The sequence below is a fragment of the Ailuropoda melanoleuca genome, chromosome 19 (assembly GCF_002007445.2).
Source record: "Ailuropoda melanoleuca isolate Jingjing chromosome 19, ASM200744v2, whole genome shotgun sequence".
Taxonomy (NCBI): Eukaryota; Metazoa; Chordata; class Mammalia; order Carnivora; family Ursidae; genus Ailuropoda; species Ailuropoda melanoleuca.
Genome location: NC_048236.1, coordinates 1161279 through 1173385, shown reverse-complemented (window position 1 = coordinate 1173385; position 12107 = coordinate 1161279). Strand labels below are relative to the sequence as shown.

Genomic DNA, 12107 nt, shown 5'->3' with positions numbered 1-12107 from the left:
ATGCCTTGCTCCTTCTCATCACAGGACCTTTGCACAGGCTGTTCATCATGCTGGAAACACCTTACCTCTCTTGTTTCTCTGCTGCCCTCTCTGTTTTGCTTCACTAATGTATTCTTAGGGTATTCTTAGGGCTCCAATTAAAGACTGGTTCCTTAGGAAAGCACCACTGACCCTTTTCCATGGTAGGTCTACCCCTCCATCTCGTGTTCTTAAAGCGGTAGCCATACTTCTTCAGAGCACATCGCTATGACAGTTATTTCTGATTTGTTAATGTTTGTTTCTCATGCTAGACTATAAGCTCCATGAAGGCAGGGACCACTTTGGTCTCACCTGTTCTCTGCCTAGTGCCTTGACCTTGCATGGTGCATACATACCGTCACTCAGCCACCATTGGATGGGTGAATGGATGGTTGGAGAGATGGCTTGAGCTAGTGATTTGCTTTCCTCTGCCTTAACTCCAACCAGTATGGTCTTTTTTTTTAAACAGGTTAGGGAGGTTGTAATTACCTGCTTCCATGTCTGCCTTGGGCCCTCTTGAACCCCTGTTGAGAACCCTGGCGGCCAGCCCAGCACCTGACGTAGAGAAGATGACCAATGACATTTGACTGTCTGGTTGCCTAAGCATAGCTCTTGCCCGTGAGACCACCAGCTCCTGTGGCAGGAGAGCTTGCTGAGAGTCAGGACAGCGTGGTAGTCATGGAAACTGAGGGAAGTACGTCCCTGCTTCCCACCCCACGCTATGGTTTAGCTTCTTGCTAACGTCTACGACGCAGGTTGCCAGTTACTACGTTGACTTATTTGTACATAAACAGTTATTCCCATAACCTTCTCTTCTCCAACATACAGAGATAATGATATACAATCTTTGTAACATCACAGGCATCACTTCAAAAGCATTCTGTTGCTATAGGACTGTTTACAATATGCTTCTCACTAGAATTTCATGAGCAACAAACTCCCAAATTGCAGATGATTTAGCATGGGAAGCAGGGAGTGAGCCTATATGAGTGTTGGAGATAAAAAAAAAAAAAAAGACTTTGAAAGGGGAAGTTTTTCTTCTCTGGAGTTATCTTCTAAAGTTTAAAATAAGAACTACTTAAAAGCTGAGAGTTCAGAGGAATGAACACTTTCTCTTAAACATTCAAATGGGTGAAAATGACTTGTAATCTCTCCCTCAAGTATTAAGGCAATAGGCATTTAAAGCCTTTTTTTGGAGCTGGCTGTCACAGACAAAGGATTTCTCAATTTAAAAAAAAAAATCATTTTTATGGCATTAAATAGTAGGAATGAACACCAGCAGCCCTCTTGACATTTCCGAACTGATTTATTTTCTGAAGTGTCCCAGTCCGTTTTCGTAGATAACACTTTGTTCTTCCTGTTCGGGGCGGTAGCTTCGGTTGGGGTTGCCATAGTGAGGGCTGGGAGGTTTGCACCAGGTTCTTTGAGCCCCATGCTCTGTAAACTGAACCCAGCAAGTTCCACTTGGCTCTGTCCCGACACTGGCTCTTTCCCCGATGTTCCTGCAGTGGCCCTTCTTCCCGGAGAGAGACTCTCTGATCTGTAGTCCACAGGGTGAAGTTGGCCTCAGCTGCGTTGCTAGCCCCCCTCTCAAGAGATCAGCCAGGCAGCCTGGGAAAGCCTAACTCTGGGCAAACTTCTGCTCCAGCGAGGCCGCTCCACTCAGGTTGGCGGCATGGCGCTGGCTGCAAATGGCTTCCCCGTCCATGGGACGAGTACAGAAATGGCGGGGAAGCCCGTAGAAACCTCGTCCCGATTGGACAGAGTAATCTGTTGAGTCAGATAATTGAAGACGTGGTGCTTTGTATGAGCTTTTTTTTTTCATTTCATTTGTCTACCAGTTCATTTTCATTACCTTTTATAAAAAGAGTTATCTGCAATGGATTGGAAATTAAAACACAAACAAAGACGACTCATCCTTCCCGAGAAGTACTTTGGGAAGGCCTGTGGGTAGCACTTGCGAGCTGCCTCTGCTCCCCTGTGGGACAGGTAGGCTGTTGAATGAATTTGGGGAAATCATAGCACTTACCAAATTATATTATAATGAAACATGTGCACACCTCTCTCTCTCTCTCTCTCTCTCTCTCTCTCTCGACTGTTTCTTGAGAACAGGGAGTGCATCTAATTCATCTTTTTAGCCTCAGTCCTCAGATCCCCGCATGGCACCTTGTAGGGCGTGGGAAATGTTTGTCCGGTCCATGCTTGCCTGCTTCCCGAGGACATGAGAGTGGGTGAGGCCAGCCTCAGGAACTCCCTGGGCTTTTGGATAGTGTCCCCTGCAGGCTGGTAATGGAGAGCTGGGAGCAAACGATGAGGGAGTGACCTTTCCTGCTCTTTCCCTTGCAGAACCAGGCCTCCTCTTCCCACCTGCCCAGCAGCATGAGAGCAGCATGACTGGCCGGCCGCAGGAGAAGCCCCCAGAGCCAGGCCCCCAACTCAACCATCTGCTGCGGAGGTCAAGGTAAGCTTGCTTGCATTGCTCCTGGAAGGTTCAGGCATTTTTATTTTAACTAATTCTTTGTGCTTCTATGATCTCGCACCATGTGCCGGCATAATGGGGTTTACTGGCACATGGGTAGGCTTAGAAAGTGCATGGCAGCCTAGGAGGGCAAAGCAGGCTCGTTGCAGTTAGTAGAGAGGCCAGTGGTGGAGAAGAAAGGGTACCAAACTGAGGATCTGGGGACGAAAGCTCTCATTATTCCTCTACCACCTCCAGAATCTGGGACCTTCGGCAGATCTTTTAGGGATTGTATATCCAGGGAATTTGAGCTGAAGGAATCTCTGGAAAGAATGGCATTGGAAGGACGGTTAGTCTGTGTCCTGGGCTCCCAGGACAGCCTGGACAGACTCCTGTCCCACACAGGGTTGTAAGGGGTCTTATAGGACCAGCCAGGCCAATTCCTAACCGAAGTTGAGCAGTGAATTATTAGAAAATTGTTCCTAATTTGGAACCAACTCTTCTTCTCTGTGATTCCTGTCTGCCTTTCTCTGCTCTGCCCTTTGGAACCACAAAGACTGGGCTTTCAAAATCTCTTCCACGTGACTCTGTCTTCAGGTGTGAAGATGGCGGTCATAACTCTGCTTTTCTTGTTTGTATCCATTCTCCAGGGAGAGTTTCCTCACTCACCTTATCCTCTTGTCCCTCTCCATGTTGGAAAGGGCTCCTGTGCTCACTCAGCCTCTGCTCGCCTCCACAGAGAATACTCCACTGACCTTTCTTTGGTCAGGACATCTTAAGAGCCTCCTTTGTGATAGTCACTGTGCTAGACTCGAGGTACGTCAAGGCAAAACAGGTTTGGATCCTCGGAGCGAGTTTGAAAGAAGCATAACCCCTTTGGCATGCTCCCTTTTCATATTTTATCTCTTTTCTTTTCTCAAATGTTCCGTGAGCTCTTGAAAACAATGTGTATTCTCTAGTTGTTGGATATAGTTTTCTACATAGGATGGTCAAAACAAATTAGTTCATTGTACGGTTCAGATGGTCTATAGTACGTCCTTTTCTATTTTTACCTGATTTATCTACCAATTATTGATAGAAATGTATTAAAAATCCCCCACTGGATTTGTCAGTTTCTCTTGGTAGTGCTGAAATGTTTTATGTATTTTAAGGCAGTGTTATTTGGTGTCTAGATGCTTAGAATCAGTGTATATTATTGCTGGGTCGAGATAGATTTCTACCACATTTATATACTTGCAGCTTTTTCTGCTCTTTCTTCTCAACTGAGATGTTTTCCCCCTCGTTCCATTTTCCATCTTCTTATTTGGAAGTTTTGTGCTGTGCTCTCTCTCTGTTCTTGTACTGGTTACTGCAGCTGTTGTAGCTGGCATGCTTACCAAAGCCTAAAATTAATCAGGGTCTTTACCTTCCTCCCCAACAATACAGAACCATAGACTGGTTCGATTCTAGTCACTGTGTCTCCCAACCTATATACAATTATTATCCCATGTTTTCATTCTGTCCTGTTTTTCTCGACCAGACATCACTGCTTTATACAGTGTTTGTACAGATGTACCCACATACTTATCAGTATCTTTTCTTACCATTCTTTCATGAATCTCAGATCGTTTTCCTTCTGCTTGAAATAAATCCTTTAGCATTAATCTTTAGTGAGAGTCTGGTAGTGGTAAACTCTCAAGGGTTTGTTCTGGTTTCATTTGGTTTGGTTTTTGGCCTTTGTTGGCTTGAAAATGGCTTTCTTTTGCTCTCCGTCTTGAAAGGTGGCTTTGCTGAATTTATTCTCTTAGGTCACTGAAGCTATTATTTCACTGCTTTTGGCTTTGAAATTGCTGTTGAGAAGTCAGCTGTCAGTCCAATTGCTGTTCCTCTATAAATGACATGTTATTTCTCACTGGCTGTGTTAAAAACATTGTTTTCTGGGTACCTGGGTGGCTCAGTTGGTTAAGTGTCTGCCTTCAGTTCAGGTCATGATCCTGGGGTCCTGGGATCAAATCCTGCATCAGGCTACCTGCTCAGCAGGGAGTCTGCTTCTCCTTCTTCCTCTGCCCCTCCCCCTGCTTGTGCTCTCTCTCTCTCTCTCTCTCTGTCTCTCTCTCAAATAAATAAATAAAATCTTAAATAACAACAGCACCACATTGTTTTCTTCGGTGTTTTCCAGCTTCCATTACCATGTAACTAGGCGTAAGTTTTTCTGTCTTCATTCTGCTTGGGTTTTGTTGGAATTTCTAGAGCTGAAGATGGGTGTCTTTTAACAGTCCTGGAAATTTCCCACCCTTCATTTCTTTGAATATTGCCTCTTTTTCATTCTCTCTAGTATCTTCTTCTGGAACTCCTGTTAGACTTATGTTAGACCTTCTCACTGTGTTCTCTATAGCTCTAAACCTCTGTTTCATATTTCTCATCTCTTTGTCTCTCTGGGCTGACCTCTGAATAATTTCTTCAAATCTGCCTTCCATTCAGCTCATGTATTCTGGGTCTCAGACGCTCTTTAATCCACCCACTGATTCAATCCATTTTCCTTTTGGTTGTTTTATTTATCATTTCTAGAAGTTCTGGCTCATTAATCATCTGCTTGGTGATTTTTTCTAGTCTCTTATTCCTTGCTCATATTTGCAAACTTCTTTTTTTTATTCCTTAATATATTGAAGTAGCTGTTGAGAAATTATAAACTCTCACGTCTGGTAATTCCAGACTCGGACATCCTTGGAGGTCTAGTTCTACTGTCTGTTGTATCTGCTGGCTACTACTCATGGTGCCTTGTTTCCTGCAAGCTGCTTATTTTCCTTGCAACTTTGAGAATTTTATTTGAGGTATTTGTTGACATTGACTTTTCCAGAGCAAATTTGTATTAATTTCTGCTAATTGTTTGGGGTCACTAGCAACCAAAAGTCACTTCAATTTTCTACCTAAAATTTCTCTGACTATGTAAGAAGCATGAATTCAAACTCCAAACCTATGTGAAGTCTAGCTTATGGTTACATATCTTCAGGAGAGGGGCGCCTGGGTGACAGTCAGTTAAGCGTCCGACTCTTGATTTTGACCCAGGTCATGATCTCAGGGTCATGAGATAAAGCCCCACGTCGGGCTCTATGCTCAGCACGGAGTCTGCTTAAGGTTCTCTCCCTCTGACCCCCCACCTCACACGTGCACATGCTTTCTCTCTGTCTCTAAAAGAAAAGGGGCGCCTGGGCGGCTCAGTTGGTTAAGCCGAAGACTCCTGATTTCCACTCAGGTCATGATCTCAGTGCTGTAAGATGGAGCCCTGCATCAAGTCCGCACTAGGCGCAGAGCCTGCTTGGGATTTTCCCTCTCCCTCTGCCCCTCCCCCTCTCTCCCTCCCTAAAAAAAAGAAAAAGAGAGAGCAAAAAAACCCCACAAATTTTCAGGAGAGATTTGTTTCCAGTTCTACCAGCCCAAGGTCAAGTTTCCTTGCGTTCTTCTTCTGTGTTACACATTTATTTCTCATTCACTGAGTGTGGAGCCCCAACTTTATGGAGGAATTAGGTCTTTTTCTCCTGTCTCCTGAACACTGTGCAGCTCTCACAGCAAGCATAGAATCTCTAGGGTTTGACAGGAACCCTCAGGGCAAAAGTCAGCTTTGCTGCTAGCTCACCTCCCAGGGTTCCTGCTTTGGGTTTGTTGTTGGTCTTTGAAGAATCCTTGCATTAGTACGAGCTCAGTGAAGTGTATACAGTTTTTATATTTTACATTTTGTCCAGCATGTTAGTTGTTTCAATTGGGAAGGTCAGGTAGGGTATCTGGTCTGCCATATTGCCCGAAAGTATATCTTCTTTCTTCTCCACGATAGCGCTGTACGGCAGGAATTCCTAGTCCTTATCATAGAACAGTGAACCAAAGCTCAGAGAGGGCACATAACTGGCTGTCATAGGGCTAGCAGGTGATGCACTGTGAAGAGTATATCCCCTCATGTCCCCTTTTCCCACTTTCCCTGTCCCCAGGGTAACTGTTGACCATTTTTGGTGGGTGAACTTTTTATGCTCACAAAGGATATGAGTCCCTACCAGAATGCTTTAAATAGCTGGACAGCTTTGTAAAATTTGTTTATGAATCTATTGTTTATCTTCCTTGAGAGAGGAAATGGCTTCTGCATATTTTGTGGCCTGTTTCTCCAGCGGTCACTAGCAACCTTCCTGCTTCGTTCCCACTTCTCAGAGGCCTGCTGGACCCACTGCCAGACCCCACGTGCACCTCCTGCAGATCCCAGCTTCCTCTCCTCCGCATGCCACTCTCTCCTTCCCACTTTCCTCCCTCCCCTCGCCCCCGCCCCCATCCTTTGGGCTGTTGGTTTTTCTGTCTCCTCATGTGTGCCGTTCATCGGAGGGGAGGCCACAGAGCACCATGGTTAGGCATTCTGAGCTTTGGGGGCAGGGAGAAGGATCTGAGTTTGAACCTCACTCTGCTACTTGCTCGCTTGGTGTCTCTGAGCTTCAGTTTCTTCATCTGTAACATGGGGACAATAGACAGAGCTATTTAAGGACTAAATAAAACAGTGCATGTATGGGGCACCTGGGTGGCTCAGTGGGTTGAGCATCCAACTCTTGATTTCGGCTCAGGCCATCATCTCAGGGTGGTGAGATCAAGCCCCACATCAGGCTCCACACTCGGCGTGGAGTCTGCTTCAAATTCTGCCCCTCCCTCCATGAACGCATGCGCCCTGTCTCTCTCTCTCTCTCAAATAATAAATAAATTTTTTAAAAAGACAGTGCACATAGAGCTCATGACAGGAGCTTGGAGCCTCACAGCACTCAGTCTATGATAGTCAATATTGTTATGACTAAGACACACCCTTGGAGCCCCGAGCTTTTGTTCAGTGATGCTTTTAAGTTGACAAGAGCTGGTTTGTCGACCACAATGAAAATGGGGGCAGAAATCCAGGGGCGGTATAGGATTCCCAGCTTCACTATTATGTATGTACTTCAAACTGGGGGTGTTTTTAAAGGCAGTTTGAGGGAAAACAGAGCACACCCATCTGGACAGTGTTTGCAAAGGATATAAACTGTGGGTTCTGGAAATGGGGTACTCCAGAATCTCAGCCCTCCTTCCAAGCCATGCCCTCTGATGACACCACTCACTGGGGACTCTTCCCTTGTGGACCCCCCCCTCCCCAGGTCAAAGATGGCACAGCTACCCTGCCGGACACATGTCCAGTGGGGGTGAGAGAGGTGGTCCCATTTTGCTTCATTCTTATAGCTGATGTGACACTTTATTTCACTCACTGCCTTCGATTAAGTGGCTTTATATCACTCTCAGATATGTATCACTTCCTGATTTGATATCTATCAGGCAACACCTTTTTTCAGCGCCTGCTATTCATGGTGACTCTAGACTTTATACAGTAAGCAAGTGGCATTAAGAAATGTGTAGAGTTGGTGTGACCGTAAAACTGCTCTAAAATATAAAGTCTATTAATGTTAAAAGACTTTACTACCAAAAACAGACACAAAGGATAAACCGTCTTTGTGCGATTGTTAGGTGTACAGAGTGGGTTGTCATGAGGGACGGCACTGTGCCCTCCTCAGTGGTCAGGGAAGGCGGGAGCAGGCAGATTGCAGCTGGCCTTATGGTATGAACTGAGGCATCGAGCCGGGTGTTGTCATGAGCCAGTGGGACAGATGGCCTCTGTGACCCCTCTTGGAGAGCCGCATCGACTAGCATACCAAACGCCCTGAGAAGTCCTGCAGTTAATGTTTGACTGTTTCACCAGGTTTCCTAAGTGTGACTGACCACTCATGGCCAGTGAACATAGTGGTCTTGAGTGCATGGTGGTCTTGAGCCGATTAGCATTTGGCTTCTATCTCTCTAACAAATGCTTCAGTTGACTCCAGGCCATCAGCTTACTATCATAGAACAGTGACTGGCAAATTTCTTTTAAAATTCCGTCTGTAAGGGGACACCTGGGTGGCTCAGTCAGTTGAGCTCTTGATTTCGGCTTAGGTTGTGATCTCAGGGTTATGAGATCGAGCCCCAAGTCAGGTTCTGTGCTCAGTGTAGAGTCTGCTTGTCCCTCTCCCTCTCTTCTTCCTTCTCTCTCTCTCAAATAAATAAATAAAATCTTTTTAAAAATAAATAAAAATTCAGTCTGTAAGTATCAGATTTATTTGGAGTCAACCACTTGTCTCCTTTTCTAAGTGTTACTCGTCTATCTAGAAGGATGAAGGTTCTAGGAGCCTGAGCATGGATGTTGCTGTGGTTAGAGAGGGGCTTCTTTGTTCTCCACAACTCCCAAGATGATGTCCTGGATATTCTCCACCCAGCTGAGGGGCCAGGCCCAACCCCACCCCTGTCTGCAAACCTCAAAGTCTATTAACAGCACTCTTCCAATGATGACTCATGCTTCCTGTCCCTCCTCCTTTCTAGTTACTCAGAGCTGTGGGCCAAGATTGATTACTTATACCATCCAACTGGCTTTGCCCAGGGGGAGCTCAACTGGTAGTCTTCATTGGGTGATAACCCAGCCTGTGTCCTCCAGGTCAGCCCTGCATAGTGCCATTTTCCAGAACCAGGAAGTCTGACACCTTATATCCGGGGCTATCTTAGGAGTTTGGGAAGCCAGGATTACTATGGACACAGACAGGAGGAGCCCCAGGCGAAGGACTCATGTGCTGGCAGAGCCACTAAAAGCCAGTGGACAGATGTTATAAACTGAGTCTTTAAGCTCTGCTCTGGAGATTGACTGTCAGTTGCTTCTCTCACTGTTGGGTGGTCTCCTCTCTAAAAATATTTTTTAAATCGTTATTATAGGGATACCTGGGTGGCTCAGTCAGTTAAGCCTCTGCCTCGGCTCAGGTCATGATCCAGGATCCTGGGATCGGGTCCCATGTTGGGCTCGTTGCTCAGCGGGAAGCCTACTTCTCCCTCTCCCTCTGCCTGCTGCTCCCCCTGCTTGTGCTCTCTCTCTCTCTCTCTGACAAATAAATAAAATCTTTTTAAAGAAATCTTTATTATACCAGTCCTATACATTATTCTATTTTTTTAAAATTAAAACACAGTAGCTAGAGTGTAAATCTGCTCAGATACCCTCTCCCACTCACTCTCTTCCCTTTTCAAAAAGATGGCAGAACTGAGACTGGATTTGGGCGTCCGGACTCCCAGTGTTCTTGAACCGCAGTTGTAGGATCCTTAGGGATCAGGTGTGAGTGGTAGAAAACCCCAGTGCCTCAGCATCCTGGCTCAGGATTGTTGGGTGTCCCTGGGACCAGGCAGGGGCTGAGGGTGCTCACCCAGCGGAGCCTTCAAAGGTCAGAGCCAGAGGGACCTCCTTGCAGCCCGTTGGGCCCAACCTCCTCGTTCTGCGGAAGCGGAGTCTGAGGTGCAGGGAGGGGAAGTCATTTGCCCAACAAGGTCACAGGGCCAGTCTCTTTTTCTGTTTGGTCCGGGTTATCTTTATATTGGGTTTGCATTTCCTGAATACACCAGCAACCGGGTGGGGGGTTGGGGTTGAGGGACAGGGGAAGTGGGCTTAAAAGAACCCCATCTGAGAATGTTTAAATTTCCTGTGAGTGTCCCATGAAGAGGGAGATAATCTATGTGCATATAATCAAAAGGAGAGGGAAGACTTGGTTTAGGTCCAAAAGACCAATGAGAGTTGGGGGTGGGGGGGCGTCGGGAGAAAGAGAACAAAATGGGAGCTATTCAGAGATGGCTGGGACATTTTTATCGATGGAATAGAAATAAATAGGATTTGTTTTTTGCACTTTCGTGATGCCTTCTTGTTAGTATTTTTGGAGAACGTTCAAGTCATGTGGAGGCCCTAGTCCCGTTTTAGGTGGCAGGGGTTTTGTGGTCTCTGGGGTTCTCTTTGGCCTGGGACCAGAGGCCTCTGCACTCGAGTCCCTCGAGTTTGCTCCTACTGGCGTGGGTGATCCTTTGGAAATCGCTTCCTCCCTCAGAGCTTCCATAGCTTAGCTCAGAGTGGGAATGCAGCCTCCTGCCGGGTCTCCCTCACAGAAAAATAATGGGTTGTGAGTGCCCTCAACACCGTAAAGCTTGGGTTGGCCTCCTTTTTCCTTGTCTCACACCTGCCCTGGCATGAGGTCTGAGAGAGTTCGGTGCTTCCGCTGGGCAGGCTTTCATTTTCCCATGGGATCAGGTGGCAGAGGTGGGCCGCCAGAGCCACCCCAGGCCCACTTTCCTGGGACAGCCCCATCACACGGCTTGTCCAAGCTTCCTTCGAGGGACCGTTGTTGAGGCTGGCTGAGAGGCTGTGACTAAAAGTCAGGAAACTGCAGATAGGGACAGAGTTACTGCCAGTTTCCAGGAATCTGAGAGCTGGGGGCCCTCTTGAAATAGGAAAGGAAGTAGACTATCTCCTTATCTGGTATCATGGAGGGGATGAAATGACTCTTTCTGGGTAACTGGGGCGCACTCTTTCTTCTCGAATGATAACCACGGATATTGTTAAGCTTTAGATGGCCACTAAATGATTACTTCTCTTTTCCTCTCGGGGGGTCTTGAACTGCTTGAGGGCTAGACCCCAGAAAGCAGAACACCTCCTTCATTACCAGTAACCGCGTGGGAGAACTTGGCCTGACCTGTGGCCCCACTCCAGGTCCCTCTCAGGCACCTTCTGAATTGCACTGACTCTGGGAGGGCCGAAGGCCTCTCTTGCGGGGGCTGACCTGCCCGGGAGGCCTTCCCTCAACAATGAGCAAGTCCCGTGAGCATTTACATTCTTCTGGTTGTTTCTGTGCCTAGGGAAGAATATGCTATGTGCGCATGAGGCTCTCCCTGGTGTCTCTGGATCTTTGTGAGGGCTAAAAGTGAAGGCACCGTGATGCAGTGGTGTTTTCAGAGGGTAGTGGGTAAGTGTGCTTGTTGGTCCCTGCACCAGAGGGCCCCGCACAGCTGAGGTTTCCCAGCGGACGGTTTTTAGTTTTTCTCTCTTCCTTACGGTGTCCACTTCTGGCAGCGCCGGCCCCAGAGCACCGATCTGCTAACTGAAACAAAGGGAGGGCTCAAGGTTGCCCAGGAAACGAATAACCAAACCAATTCAATCTCGACTGAGTCATTGAGGCCTGATCTAAACTGTACCCAAGTCAAAACAAAACAGCAGGAGCCCCACCCCGGGTGGTGAGGCTCCCTGTGTCCTCACTGGGTGCCACGCACGTCCGGAACATTCTCTTGTTTAATCCTCATGGGGAAAAAAATGGAGCAGTAGGCATTGTCATTCCTCAGTCCAAACTGAGGCTCCAAAAAAAAAAAAAGACAGGATCAGTCTGCTGGGCTCTGACTTTGCCAGTGGAAGTTTAGGATTTGAACTCTGGTCTTCTGACTCCAGATGGTGGTCTGAGCGTTTCTGTGAGAAAGACGCCTGCCGCATCGCCTGTGCGTTTCTCTCCAGGGAGAAGTTCCTGATGTGTAAAAAAAAAAAAAAAAATTCCAGATAGCTGGAGCTTCGCCTTTTCAGACTAGAATTAGGAAGTTTTTTTGGTGTGAAGGGCATCAGCTTCTTTTTCATACTTTCAAGCTCACGGCTGTATGCTGGAAGGTCGAAGTTTTCTAAAGGCTGATGGCCAGATTCCCAGGGCATGTCTGTACTGTGGTAAAACTGGCTTTCCTCAACCCTTCTGGAGTGAAAGAGAAAGCTGGAAGGCTCCAACTCGGGGGGGGG

The 12107-nt window shown here is 46.9% G+C and overlaps 1 protein-coding gene across 14 annotated transcripts in view; it reads left to right on the top strand.

Moving 5' to 3' along the window:
- TRERF1 (transcriptional regulating factor 1) overlaps positions 1 to 12107 on the top strand; it is a 221450-nt gene that overhangs the window by 146705 nt on the left and 62638 nt on the right. For all 14 annotated transcript variants that reach the window (XM_034648032.1, XM_034648033.1, XM_034648030.1 and 11 more), the window contains one exon: positions 2365 to 2479. The gene's annotated coding sequence lies outside the window, so the exon portion shown is untranslated. The remainder of the gene's footprint in view (positions 1 to 2364; positions 2480 to 12107) is intronic.